The 15966-nt window shown below is 44.0% G+C and overlaps 1 protein-coding gene across 1 annotated transcript in view; it reads right to left on the reverse strand.

Moving 5' to 3' along the window:
* LOC147748522 (cytochrome P450 2D15-like) overlaps window positions 1–15966 on the reverse strand; it is a 369523-nt gene that overhangs the window by 176381 nt on the left and 177176 nt on the right. The gene's annotated exons all lie outside the window — the stretch shown is intronic.

Consider the following 15966-nt stretch of genomic DNA (forward strand, 5'->3'; position numbering starts at 1 on the left):
CTGGGATGGGGCAGTGAGATAAATAACGGTGATGGATCAAGCCCTGATCTTTGGACTGGGTAAGAGTGGTCTGCTTAATTCAGACACTCTGTTCATCACCACCCCCTTTTCTGTATCGTTTTTGGCCACTATAGGTGTGGCAGGGTATACTCAGACATGAGTCCCTTTCTCACTGCTCCATCAGGATTCAAGCAAGCCGGGCCGAAGAGGCTGAAATGCCAGAAACCGGTCCCCGGTAGCTTGTCTCCTTTCTGGTGAAGAATTGGCTTGGTAGTTTGGTCTGCCCTGTTCCCATGATGCACTGGGCCAGGGACAGACTAATTTGCATATAGCCAGGTTCTGAGCTGGGATGGGGCAGTGAGATAAATAACGGTGATGGATCAAGCCCTGATCTTTGGACTGGGTAAGAGTGGTCTGCTTAATTCAGACACTCTGTTCATCACCACCCCCTTTTCTGTATCGCAGACACAAAACAGGCAGAGGAAAAGCAGCAGCAAAGCAAGCTAACCTCACAGAGCAAACAGGAGGAAGTTGGAACACAACAAGAAGCTAGACAAACATGAGGATACTGGTCTCCTCTGGTCGGCAGGGACATGTTAATGAACCTTTCTTCTGGTTGTAAAGAAGGTACCCGACTTGTCATTACAAATTGTGTCATGGCTCTCTAGCCCTTAGGTGGTATCAGCAGCACCCCAGCAAGTTCTCACAAACCATCAACTGGGCAACATAAACATGCAGCTAACACTAAGAGTTCACAAGCTATACTTCAGCCAACTAAATGCTAGCACTCATCCACCCTAAGAGGCCCTCTGCTTGTCCTGAGGCACCATCAGCCTACCTTCAACTCTCATCACAAACTCTCAGCCGGTTGTTACATTTCCAAGTGTCTATCAGCACCCTTAGTTGATCCTTAGACAGTGTTCAAGCCCACTCTACCATGGCTCATTATACAGATCCATTTACTCTGTCTCCATCTTCTCACAGACCCTGTCACCATGGTCTCAGACCATCATTTTTCACTGTCTACTGACAACAGACGACCCAAAGAGACCCTTAGCAGAACTCAGTCAACCCCTAACTAATTCTCGGAAGCCCTTGCTGGCCCTCACATTTAATTCCAGTTTTGTAAAACGTATCACCCTTAAGGGTATCCAGGTGGTGGATGCAGTACCTTAAACCTCTATCTGCAGATTACTTGTAGTTTTTTGGGCCCGGATGTATGACGTGACAACGCATACTGTTACCACGCATACCTTTACAACGCGGTATTTACAACGAATACCGTTACAACGCATAGCGCTTAGAGGTGCTGGATAGTGGTAAGTATAATTTTATATTCCAACTCCAGTCCCCGTGGACACAAGGAAGGTGTTGGATATAAAATTATACTTATTCCCTATCCTAGAGCGCCCCCCAGCGCAATGCGTTGTAATGGTATGCGTGGTAATGCCTGCGTTCTAATGGTAGTGCGTTGTAAAAATTCCGTTGTAAACGTTGTATACCTTTGGGCCCTGTTCAAGTGCTACCTAGTGAATCAATAGGTGTTTCTATCTCAAGCAGATGCCTTTCTTTTTCACACAGCGACTGGGACAATGGAGGGGGGCATCTAGCAAGCTCCCCAGGCTCAAGTTCGCCTCAAAACACTTTTTTCGTAGTGTGAAAATTAAAACAAAAGTAACCTTTGATATTTGCACAAGTGCCACCATTGCCTACGTAACGTTTGTTCTTGTACCTGAGTGTCTAGCATATTATATTGCAGTATTATAACTCTAATTGTACTTTGCTTTCTCTTGTAACCTGCACACTTGTCGCTTTCTCCTCCTGTGCACGGTTTGCTACCTCATGTATTTTGTTTGCTCACAATTGTCACGTTTACCTCATGTAACTTAACATCTGATTTGTAATCTGTTCACGTGTAATTTTCTCCTCATGTATCAGTTTTGTTCCTATTGTGAAGCCTCTGACGCCTTCGGGTAAAGTCCGCGCTATATAAAAACGCATAAATAAATAGTAAAACGGTCTACCAAATGCATGCCATAACTGCATCAACTTGCTCCCCAGCTCTGTATGTTTAGGTTCAATATACATGACCACTAAGTTTTGTGTAAAATGTTTGTCTTTGCCGCTTGCCTAAAAATAAATAGTTACTGCACTTCATTTCAAAGCTCAGCATCGTTTTGTAGAGGACACAGGTTTACTATCTGTGTTTGAGGTAAATTTAATAGCTGGATATATCCAGCGTCAATGAAGTGGGCAAGACAAATACTTTGACAGTTACATTTCCCAAGACCTTGAAATAGACAAGCCACATCTGAAGGTGTCTAGCACGCAAATCAAAAAAAAAACGTGCGAGGGAAAAAAGTACTACGTGTATTGAGAATATTAGCTGAAAAATGAGAGTATATTGCAACTTTCATTTCATTTAGTACACGACGTCTTTACAGGCACCACCTTAAAGGAGCAGATTCGGGAGAAGATGCATATAACAGATGATGAATATGATCACGAGGCCCAAAAGAAATCCGAAGAGGAGCGCTAATCCTGAAGTAAATACAAGACTGTTTTAATAACAAAGAGTGCTTCATTAAACGCAAAAAACACTTTATTCCACACATTTTACGACCACATACAAATGTAAATAGCCATAATTGTATGCAACATAACCACAATGAGAAATGAGAAAACAATAGAAGAAACTAAGAAATGACCGATCAGTAGATCTGTAGTAGCAAAATAAATCTGTTTTTGAGACTCTTCAGAGGAATACTCAGTATGCAGTACCATGCCTGGGGTAGCAAAAAGTAACATCATCTACCCATCCTCCCCACAGAGCAGAGGCGAGGCTACAGAGCTGTGTTACACAGCGTAACCTTGGTGTCACCCCATGTGGGTGGTGTCACCCGGTGCGGTCCGCACCCCCCGCACCCCCCTAGTGACGCCACTTGGCATGTTTAACACATAGGTGTCTCGACCAAAATCCAGTTTTCAGTTCAGAAAAAAATAAATCTATTCTAGGTGCAACGCTGCCACCTAGTGGAATATTGAAATATAAACAAAATAAATGTAATAAAAAGTGTTCGCACAGTAGAACAAACGCGGCCACGGGGCTGCGAAAGTGAAAGTGACCCTTGGAAACATGATACAGACCACATGGCGCCCTGCGTGCTGCTGCTTGCTCCTGCAAGGTGGATGCCGCCACATGGACGAGTGTCAGAAAACCGAGTGAAGACCAATTCCAAAAGGCCATCTCCTGAGACCTAAAAATCTTGCTTTCTGGACCAACATCTAGCTTTCTGCCAAATTTGGTGTAATTCAGTTCAGTAGTTCGGGCTGTAATCATGTTCAAAAAATGAAAAATACCCATAGACATAACATAAGAAAAACGCAATTTGGGACCCCTCTTCATTCCTCGACCCCCGTTTGATGGATCACCTTGCAACTTTCAACACAGCAGCTGAACCAAAAAGGCGCCAAAGTTATTGGCAAAACAAAAAACGCTTTTCCTATAGAAAAAACTATAACTCTCTACTGGCACTCGCCTGTAGGTAGTTAGGAGCTTGCTTCAATAGGAAAAGCATTTTTTGGTTTGCTTATAACTTTGACACCATTTGACGAATCTTCATGACAATTTTTTTTTAAAGTGGCAGGTTTGTCTAGTTCTGCATGGAAAGTTTCCGAGTGATCCATGAGGTGGGCGCCAAGAAAAAGGAAGGACAAAAATGTGCATTTCCCATGTAATTTCCCATAGGGATTTTGAACACGACTACAGCCCAAACTGCGGGACGGAATCACACCAAATTTGTCAAAAAGGTAGCTCTTGATCCAGAAAGCACACTTTTTGTTATTTAGTGTTAACCCGTTCAGTAGTTCCAGATATTGAAAAAACCCAAATTTGTATATATTGGCGGAGCCTAAGCACAGATCTCATGGTGAGATCTGATTGGCTGTCAGCACTTCAACAACGAAGTGCTGGCAGCCATCTTGGCACCAATATACATGATAGCACCTCATTGAAATGCATTTTTCTGCAAACTGATTAAAAGGGTCAGGGTACAGCTAACATGGCCCCATAGGTGCGTTAGAGGAGTGTCAGAGGGATCTATGTTGGGTATGAAATTCAGTTATATCATTTTTTTCCCACTTTCGAAATTTACTGCTCTCTTGCAAAGCTCAGCATGGCCCAGTGTAAATCCCTAATGGATCCACAAGTCTTGATGCACTTTGAAAAAAAAAGTACTTTAAGACCCACTCAGATACCCCCACAGATACTGCCACACCGACTCACAGACCTACGCAGGCATTCACACACCCACTCACACAGCCATGCAGGCACTCTTAGACCTACAAACAGACCCACATAGGCACTCATCCACCCACTCACAGACTTATGCAGGCATTGACACACCCACTCTCAGACCCATGTAGGCACTCACTGACCCACTCACTGACCCATGTAGGCACTCACATAGCCACTTAATACCCACACAGGCACTCACACACCTACTCACAGACCCACACGCGCACTCTTACACCCACCCACTCTTAACCCCACATGGGCACTCTTACATCCACCTACTCACAGATCCATGCAGGTAGTCACGCACCCACTCACAAACCCACACAGGCAGTTTCACATCCATTCACATACCCACAGGAGCCACTCACACTTCTATTTACAGATCCATGCTAGCAATGACAGACCCATTCACGGACCAACACAGGCACCCACTCAGACATCCATGCAGGCAATGACAGACCTACTCACACACCCAAACAGGTACTTTACAGACAGTAGTTGCTGCTACCGGACAGGGGTTGGGGATAAAGATTTTTTTAAAGGACTTAACTGGTACACCCTGCTGCGGCCTCTCCCCGTCCTCTTCCTGCTTCCTGTCTCCAGTACCACATGTCAGCAGGAAGCACCTGGGAACAAATTCTCCCCTGAACCAATCACAACACTGCAATGCGCTGTTGTTCGGTGCTCAGACGGGGACAGGGAGCCTGGGCATGATCCTCACCAGGCTGTGTAATGCAGTCTGGTGGGGAACATCCAAAGTGCACAACTGTTTGTCAGGCACAATTCTATGCTAACACTTTCACACCCACTCAGAGTCCCACACAGGTACTCACAGACCCACTCATCTACTCATCCACTCACACACCTGCTCACAGATGTATGTAGGCAATCATAGAGCAATCATGCACACATGTAGGTACTCACACACCTACTCACACACTCATGCATCCATTTACACAGCCACTTACAGACTCACACATGCTTTCACAGAGCTATGCATGCAGTAACAGACCTACTCACAGAGCCACACATAAACTCACACACCCATAAACAACTTACCCACCTATTCATAGACCCAGACACACACCTACTCACAGATCTACTCAGACACTCTCACATCCACTCACTGACCCACTCAGAACCTCAAGGACCCACTCAGACACTCACACTCTCACTTATAGGCCCACTCAGGCATTCTCACACATTACTCACAGACCCACTCAGACACTCACACACCCACTCAGAGACCTACTCATACATTTACACACCCACTCACAGACTGACTCTGACACTCATACACCAACTCACAGATACACTCGGACACTAACACACCCACTCACAGACCCACTCAGGCATTCAAACACCCACTCACAGACCCACACAGAAACTCATACACTGAATCACAGACCCACACAGGCACTAACACATACTCACAGAACAACATAGGCACTCGTACCACTATTCACAGACCCACAAAGGCACTCACACACCCATTCACAGACCTACACAGGCACTCACACACCCACACCAGCACTTACACACCCACTCACAGACCCACACAGCCACTCACAGGCCCACTGATATACCCACACAATCACTCACATCCATTCACAGACCCACACAGTCACACACACACCTATTGACACAACACCATATCAGTCACCATACAGATACTCACATAGTCTCTCACACTTACACAATCACATACCAATACAGCCACTCACACACGGATCCTTTAAGGTTATAGATAACAGTTTAAAAAAACATTTTAAAAACCTTAGAAATTCACTGGCTTTGAAAGCTTCCATGAGATTACGAATTGCTTCCATTAACATCTGTGGGCTGAATGATAAAGTTAAAAGAAGGCGGGTACAAGAGGGATTAAGCTTTTTGAGAGAAGATGTGTATTGTCTACAAAAAACCCACGTTGCTCGTAAGGACAGAGCTCTCCTGAACAATTTTGGTTGAAAGGCAGTTTACCATACAACACAAGAAACTAGGACTAGGGGGGTTGTGATCTTAGTAAAAGGAAATGTAATTTCCCCAGCTGTAACTCTGCAGATAAATTGGGAAGATGGGCAATAATGGAATGCAAGCTGGGTAGTGGGTCTTTTACTCTATGTACAATTTATGCCTCACTATTAGACGTTCCCAGTTTGCTAAATTTTTCGGCATCTGAATTCCCTTCTTGGCCTGGGCCATTTGTTGTTTTTGGGGACTTTAATCTAAATGGCTCAAGGGGGGCTATGCAGCAGTGAAGACAGATATGCTGGTCGCAAGCCGCAATCTTATAAATCCCTGAGCCGTTTGCAGAAGGAACTAGAGCTGGTTGATGTGTGGGCTTCTTTGAAGGCTCCTGATCCAGGATACACTTATTATTTGGATCCCCATGGCAGTTTTGCCGGGCTGGACTATTTTTTTGTATCCCCTGTATTGGCCAGAGGGGCTCAAGTTGAACTATTTCCCAGAGCAATGTCCGACCATAACCCAATTATTGTTGAGCTTTCTATGACAGGGCAGTGTCGTGTACCTAGAAAATGGACATTTGAGAGGGGTTTGCTGCTGGATCCCGATTATGTCAAACATATGAAGCTTTGGATCGTGTTTTTTTTAGTTGGTTATAGGAAGTTCCTCTGCTGGGATAATTTGGGATGCATTTAAAGCTTGTGTATGGGAGAAACCTTGAGCTACAGTATTTCCAAACAGAAGCGGGAGCTGGGAAGTAGTAAGGACCTTTATCAGAAATTAAGTAATTTGGAAGCAGAATTAATCTGTGTGGTAAAAAACGAGAAAGACCGCCCCTGTTTTGAACCTGATAGCTATCACTAAGGCTCACCTAAATGAACATTTTGCAGAGAAAACAGCGGGGACGTACTGGTTAAAGAACAGGACCGCTAGGAGTATAGCGAGCGAATCGGGCAGTTTCTTGCAGTAAGGGCACAGCAACAGAGCATGGCTGGCAGTATTAGTAAAGTAAAAAACATGCAGGGAAATATAGTCACTGATCCTTGCGAAATTAGCGAGGCCTTCAGGAGCTTTTGTGCTGATCTCTATGGGGGTCCCCCAATCGTGGCCCCATGCTATTAGACATTAGGATGGCAAACCAATCGAGTAATATCACAGATAAGGAGAGATTGCGGTTAGGAAGCGCTTTACTACCTGAGGAATTACATGCAGCTTTGTTTGCCTTACCATCTGGGAAAGCAGTTGGGGTGGACCACGTCCCCTTTGAATTTTATAAGGTGCTCTATACTGAAATACTTCAGGAACTGCTGCGCCTCGTTAATGACGTTAAAACCGGGATTCCTACCCTGTGTCTTGGGGCATTGCTAACATCATTTTTTTTTTAAAAAGACGAGGACCCCAAGTCATGGCTCATGTAGACAAATTACATTACTTAACAGTGATGTGAAGGTATACTCAAATTTGTTTGCCACCCGATTAGTGGGCGTTATACACTGATTGGTGTTAGAACAGCAGCACGGGTTCATTCTAGGCAGAGGGACTACGGATCATGTTCAGAGGGTTCTTTCTTTATTTGATGCAACTGAAGTTCTGGCCAAACCTATGGGGGTGGCCTTGCTGGATGCTGAAAAGGCTTTCGACTGGGTGTTGTGGGACTTTCTGTGGAAAGTTCTGAAAGCAAACGGCTTGGGGGCAGATTTCATTGTGGCAATTTGCGCAATGTATAATAAGCAGATAGCCTGCTTACAAATAATGGGACATGACACAGACCCCTTCACAATAGAGAGGGGCACGAGACAGGGCTGTCCTATACCCCCTTTGTTATTTGCTTTATTCATTGACCCTTTTTTAACTTCATTGATGCTCATGGCGGCTCCCGGCCATCATGAGGTACAGTAGACGTGTGCTCATAACAGCCAGAAGCCGTCGGACCGTTGCCGCTTCGACCCAAGCGCGGTTAATACCCTGCCTATACGGGCAAATTAATTGGTGGGTGGAGTTCGGACGTCTCCCGGCCGTCATGAGCACACGCCCACCGTGATTTATGATGGCTGGGAGCCATCCTGGTACCTGAGCGCCACGCCCAGCCCCACCCCCTCACACCGCAACAGAATTTGCTGCGCTGCAAAAAGGTTAAGGAGGCTGGAATCTTCACCGGAGATTGTGCCGGTCAGCCTACGGGGCTAGGATACGAAAACCCTGGCTTACGCCGATGATGTTGCGATAATTACCAGCTATCCAGATAGAGCTCTGCGAGCTGTTGAGGAGATAGCAGAAGAGTTTGGGACCAGTTCTGGGTTTTTGCATAATAGGGCTAAAACCCAAGTATTGATTAATAGCCATACACTTGCCACAGATAGTAGGATTACAAATGAGGCCATATATTTAGGAATATGTATTATCGCTAAGGTCGAGCGTATAATAGATCTAAACCTAGTGCCCATCCTTGAGAAACGATTCAGAAAAGGGGGTGGTGATGGACAGAGTATCTGAATTAAGCAGAACACTCCTACCCAGTCCAAAGATCAGGGCTTGATCCATCACCGTTTTTTAGCTCACTGCACCAACCCAGCTCAGAACCTGGCTACATGCAAATTAGTCTGTCCCTGGCCCAGTGCATCATGGGAACAGGGCAGACCAAACTACCAAGCCAATTCTTATACTGGGAAGGAAACAAGCTTCCGGGGACCGGGGTCTGGCATTTCAGCCGTCTTCGGCCCGGCTTGCTTGAATCCTGATGGTGCAGTGAGCAAGGGACTCACATCTGAGTATACCCTTATCCTTGAGAAAGCCAAAAAGGATTTTAAGCGGTGGGATAATTTGAAACTTTCTATAACGGGGAGATGTAACTTAATAAAAATAATTTTCCTTCCTATACTGTTATATGTTTTTTGCACTGTCCTAATGGGGTTCAAAAATAAATGGTTTAAAAATTGATAGATTAGTGGCAAGTTTTATTTGGGCGCATGGTAAAACTAGGAGACCCAACAGTTTCATGTGTTTGCCCAGAGAGAGGGGGGGTTGGCGCTCCCCAATTTCAGATGATATTCTTTAGATGCTGCTTTGCAGTGCTATAATATATTACTTAATTGTCGGGCAATAGAAGGTCGAGCAACTGGTTATGTACTCTCCATTTATGAGCTTTTGATTGGCAACGCAGCCCATGGGTGCTTACTGAAGTTTTTTTAACCTAGCTATTTCAAGTGGACTCGCTTCAAGACTTTGTATGCTGCATTTCGAAATTGGGCGATGGCCCGAAAGAAATTGGGGGTGGGTAGGTATAGCAGATATATGCCCCTGCTTCGGAATGAACAACTGCCCAGCATATTTCATGAAAGTTGTTTTGCAAGGTGGGGAAGTGGCGGGCTGGGCTGGATAAGAGATCTACTTGTGGGAATCTGTTTGTTCCCTTTGAGGTGGTCTGCAGCAGGTTTAATGCTGGACCACAGGATTTCTTTAAATATCTACAGATTCTGGATTTTTTCATGAGAAAGATGGCGGATAGCTGGCTTTGACCGAATACCTTTGTTGGAAATATTGGTGAAGAACTCTACCCCTTCCATCTCACAGTTATATGGTTGTTTGCTGGAAATGGTTCTGGATGATTTGGAGAAACAGATTGGGAAATGGCAGGATAGGCTTGATATAGCCGACTCCGGTTTTTTGAGATGGGAGGGGCAATCATGTGCGCCTCGAATCTACAGTCACAACACTATAAGACGTTGTTTGACCTGTATATAACCCCAGCAAAGATCGCAAAATGGGGTGGCTTGGCTGGGATCCAAGGCCCTAGATGCCAGGCACTGGAGGCGGATCTGGCTCACATATTTTGTTTCTGCCCCAGTTTCAAATCACTTCAATTGGAAATGTTAGGCTTTTTAGGGGAAGTTTTAAAATGTAATATCTTCCTATCGCCACAACTTATGCTATTGGGGGCGGACAAGACAGCTGTGGCCCCAGGAGCGGAAATAATTTTTATTGCAATGGCAGTTTTAAGGCTGTGTATCTCTTCATCATGGTTAGACCATTTACCTCCAAATTTTCTGCGATGGAAAGGCGGCTTTCTGAATGTATATCACTTTTAAAAAAGGCACTGTGTGCACGTAAAGGCAAGAGGGCTAAAAGGATGGGGAGGAGGATCTGGGGGGTTTTAACAACATGGCTGAAACCGTTTTATTAGGCAATACAGTTTAGATAATTTTATACACTGACTGTCCATAATTTGGAATGTATTATGAATTAGTACTGATACTCTATTTATTTAATGTTATTTATTTTGACTAACCTAATGTGTTTTATGTAAGAACACTTGCTGGTATTGAAAATGTATATGTGTGGGAAAAACATTTTTTTTAAAAAGAAATTCAATGTAAAAACAAAAGGTTACAGGGAAGTTATAGTTAGGAAATAAAATTGAAAAAAGCTTAGACGTTCAGTTAAAAAAACAAAGGTTACAGGGATGATATTGTTAGGTAATACAATTTAAATAAATTAGATATTCACGGAAAAAATCAAAGGTTACATGAACGTTATAGTTAGACTCAGATCATACACAAACAAAAACATAGAAATTCAGCAGTTACAGTCACCTGAGCTAACTATAACTTATGCCCCGATTACATGGTCAGTGACATCACTGATGGCATCACTGATAACATCACTGATGATATCTCAAATGACATAACTAATTACATTGTCCACAAAAGCACTCACACAACCACTCATACACACATACAATCACTCATACACCCACTCCCTCACCCATACCCATACTGCTACTCATATAGCCACTCACTTACCTATACACCTATTCACACAGCCACTCACTCACCCATACAGTCACTCACATAGCCACTCACTCACCCATACTGCCACTTGCACACCCACTTATTCGCCCATACAACCACTTACACAACCTCTTACATACACATTCACACATCCATGCAAGCTAACACTCACACGCCCACTTACTCACCCATACAGTTACTCACACAGACACTCACTCTCCAATACAGCCTCTCACAAACCCACTCAGGTAGCCAAACATGCACTCAAAAAGCTACTTACTCACCCATACAGCCACCTTCACACCCAATCACTCACCCATACAGCCACTCAGTCACTCATTTAGCCACTCACACACCCACTCACCCAGCCATCCACACAGCCACTTACTCCCCTGTACAGCTACTCATACACCTCCTTATTTACCCATACAGCCACCCACACACCCATACAGCCACTCAGACATCCATTCACACATGGATACACACTGTCACACAGCCACTCACATAATATATGTTAGAAATAGTATTACTCATTAGTAGCTCACAAAGTAGACTAATTTAACTTTCGTAGTATCTTAGTATATATGTTTAACACTCATGAATGTTTGGAAAACACTCACAATCACAGGGTAATATAATCAGTTAAGTCGTCAGTGATGTGACACCATGTCAGTATTGTAATATGTGAGATCATAAACAGTACATAGTGGGTGAGTATGTTATACTTAGCTCGGGTAACTATAACTGCTGAATTTCTATGGTTTTGTGCGTGTATAATCTGAGCCTAACTATAATGTCCCTGTAACCTTTCGGTTTTTTCAGTGAACTATAACTTGTGCCCCCTGCAGTGCACTGCTTATGACCACACATATTACATTACTCATGACATGGTCTGTGACATCTCGAATGACATCACTGATTACATCATCTGGTGACTGTGAGTGTTTTAAAAAAGTTAATGAACGTTAAATATATGGACACCAAAGTTTATTGGTGAATCAGTGGGTGTATGCATGCCTGTATGGAGGATTCGGTGGGTGCATGCCTGACTGTATAAGTGAGTGATTAGTTGTCTCAGTGAATGTATGGGTGAGTAGCTGGTTATGCGAATGTTTGTATTAGTCTATCAGTTGTTGTCTAAGTGGTTCTATGGGTGTATGAGTGGGTACTTGAGTGGCTCTATTGGTGAGTGATTGGTTCACTGAATACATGTATGGTTGTCAGAGTGTCTGTGTGGGAGGGGGAGGGTGTGCCTGCCTGTATAGATAAGTAAGTGGATGAGTTAGTGGATGTATGGGTTTGTGAGTATGTGTGTGAGGGGCTGTATGGGTGATTGTGTGTATAGCTGTGTGGGTAAGTAGATGTGTCAGTGGTATATGGGTGAGTAACTGGGAATGTGAAAGGGTGTATAGGTAAGTGATAGGATATATGAGTGACTTTATGGGAGAGTGCATGTGAGAGTGGCTATATGGGTATGTGTGTGCTTGTGTCAGTGACTGTATAGGTGAAAGAGTAATCTGTATGAGTAGGTGAGTGGGTGTGGGTGTATCTGTATGGGAGAGCAAGTTCCTGAGTGACTGACTCTATGGGTGACTGACTCAGCGTGTGAGTCGCTGTATGGGTGTATGAGTGGATATGTCAGTGACTGTATTAGTGACTGAGTGGGTATATGAGTGGCTGTATGGGTGAGTGAGTGGATGGATGTGTGTGTTGATTTATGAATCAGTGAGTGGGTATGGAAGTACTCGTTTGGGTCTGTGAATGAGTTTATGAACGGTTGTGTGGCAGCAGATGTATGAAAGCTTCTATGGGGATGTGAGTGGGTGTGTCAGTGATTCTGTGGATGATGTCATCAGTGATGAATTTAAGATGTCATCAGTGATGTCACAAACCATGTCAAGAGTGATGTAATGGGTGAGGTCATTAACAGTGCATTGAGGGGGGCACAAGTTATAGTTAGTTCAGCTAACTATAACTGCTGAATTTTACTGGTTTTGTAAGAGTGAAATCTGAGCCTAATTCTAACGTCCCTGTAACCTTTGATTTTTAGTGTGTGAATTTCTAAGGTTTATTAACTGCTAATTCCTATCTATAACATCCCTGTAACCTTATTTTTGTGTGTGAATTTCTAAGGTATTTAAATGCTAATTCCTAACTATAACATCCATGGAACCTTTGTTTTTTCAGCTTATTTCCGGGTTTTTTAAGTAGTAGTCGAGCTTGCAGAGTGATGGAGAAAGGGTGCTGGTCCTCTGACCAGTTCTCAGACATACCGCTGTGTAGGACTTACTGAAGGTACCAGGAGGGCTTCTTGATCCCAAAGGTCCCTTAGGATGAAAGTGGACTTCATCCCCCAACCAGTGGTGCAACAGGAAGAGTGTTAACAGAGTGGTGGAGAAAGGGTGTGTGGCCTCCGAAGACCTATTAGCAATCTCACAATGTGGGACTTATTGAATGTAACAGAGGGGTAATTGGTCCCCAAGGACATCCTGAGCAGCCAAGGAGACTTAATAGCCCAGCTAGTAGTGCACCATGAGATATTTGCAGATTGGTAGAGAAAGGGGGCAGGCCCCTGAAGACCACCCAGAAATCCCAAAGTGTGGGATTATTGAAGGTAACAGGAGGGGTAGTTGGCCCACAAGGATGTCCTTGAGGGCCAACAACTCTTCCTGTCACCTCCAGTAAGTCCCACGCAGCACAATTGCTTTGAGGTCTTCATAAGGTGAAGCCCCCTTTCTCCACCACTCTTCAAATGCACCTTCTGGTGCACTGATGGTTGGGGGGTGAAGTCCCCTTGACTCTAAAGAGTCCTTGGGGGCCAACAGGCCCTCCTGTTACTTCCAGTAAGGCTCACACAGCGGGATTGCTGAGTAGTATTCAGAGGCCTTGCCCACTTTCTCTACCACTCTGCAAATGCACCTTCTAGTGCACTGATGGTTGGGGGATGAAGTCCCCTTGGCTCCAGAGGGTCCTTGGGGGCCACCTACTCCTCCTGTAATCTCCAGTAAGGATCATACAGCAGGATTGCTGAGAGGTCTTCGGAAGCCTTGCCCCCTTTCTCCACCACTCTGAAAACTCATCTCCGAGGCACCCGGGACTTTGCTGGAGCCACCCCTGGGGGTTGTGGTTCCCAGCGCTAGATATGGCTCATGGAGGGGGGCCATGTGCTCACCTCCTTTCTTCCTGCCCTGGGGATGTGGCCTTCCCTGGGGCTGAGAATGGCCCGAGAGGAGGGGCCCTGTGGCCCCCTCCTTTTTTTGAGTTTGGCCATGGGGAGGTGGTGGGCCCCAGAGCCTGGGGGGATCCGTGAAGCTCCCCAAAGCTGGCAGACACCGGGGCTTTGATAAACCCTTGGAGGTGGGCCGGTGCACCCTCCTATATTTATAGTATGCCCCCAGGACCTGGCCCACCCGGGGGTTATTCAAAAGTAAGAGCTTGTTTGGGTTTTTTTGCTGTGAATTTGCGAATATCACAATTTCATAGCAAAGTAAAAAATACTTTTGAGGCATGGTGGGGTCTCAGTGGTTGTAATCCCGTTCCGTTGGTCAGGTTGCAGGTTCGACAACACGTTCCTATGGGAATTAAAATGGGAAAATGCACCATTTTAACCCCCTTTTTCTCAGCCCCCACTTAACAGATCACTCTGAAACTTCACAATCACAGCAGAATTTACTTTGACACTTGTTTTTGAAAGATTTGCGACGATTCGTCAAATGTCGCCAAAGTTATAGGCAAGTCACAAAACACTTTTCCTATGGAAACTAGGTCCTAACTGTAAATACCTACTGGTGACTGCCAGTAGGTATACTATATAGATATATATCCGTAGTCACTCACACAACCAGTGACTCACCCATACAATTACTCACACAGCCACTCAGTTATTTAAACATATACTAATATATACTCCATTTACAATCACTGATACACCAACTCAGTCAACTAAACAGTTATTCACATAGCAACTCACTCATACATGCACTGACAAATCCACTCGCTCACCTACACAAAAACTCACATACCCACTATCTCATGTATACAGTCTTTTATATACCCAGTCACTCTTCTATACACCACTTACATAGACACTCACATACCTATATAGGCCCTTCTACAGCAACTTACCATAGTATATATGTTTAACACTCAGTAACTTTTAGAAAACACTCACAATCATTGGATGATGTCATGAGTGATGTCATGAGTGATATAATGTGAGATGTCATCAGTGCTGTCACTGACTATGTAATGCGTGATGTAAATGTGAGGTCTGAAGCAGTGCATTGCGGGGTCATGAGTAATAGTTAGCTCAGGTAACTATAACTGCTGAATTTCTCTGGTTTGGTACGAGTGAAATGTAAGCCCTGTAACAATTGTTTTTTTCAGTGGATATATATATTATATATATATATATATATATATATATATATATATATATATATATATATATATATATATATATATATATATATATATATATATATATATATATATTCACTGAAAAACCATAGGTTTTAGGGAAAGTTATAGTTAGTTGGAAATTTCACTCGTACAAAACCATAGAAATTCCCCTGTTATAGTTAGTTTAGCTAACTGTAACTCGTGCCCCTGCAATGCACTGCTGATTACGTCACATATTACATCACTCATGACATGGTCAGTGATATCACTGATGACATCATCCAGTGACTACGTGTTTCTGTAAAGTTTAAATATATTTAATATATATAGAGAACAGCGTATTGAAAAATGTGTGGTTGTATAAGTGTCTAAATGGATGATTTAGTAGGTGTGTGACCGACTCTATAAGTGAGTGATTAAACGTATCTTACTGATTGCATGGGTTAGTGACTAAACTGTGTGAATATCTGTATCCGTCTGGTGTTGTGAATAGCTGCATGAGTGTCGATATGGGTT

This window comes from Lissotriton vulgaris, chromosome 1_1 (assembly GCF_964263255.1).
Source record: "Lissotriton vulgaris chromosome 1_1, aLisVul1.2, whole genome shotgun sequence".
NCBI lineage: Eukaryota > Metazoa > Chordata > Amphibia > Caudata > Salamandridae > Lissotriton > Lissotriton vulgaris.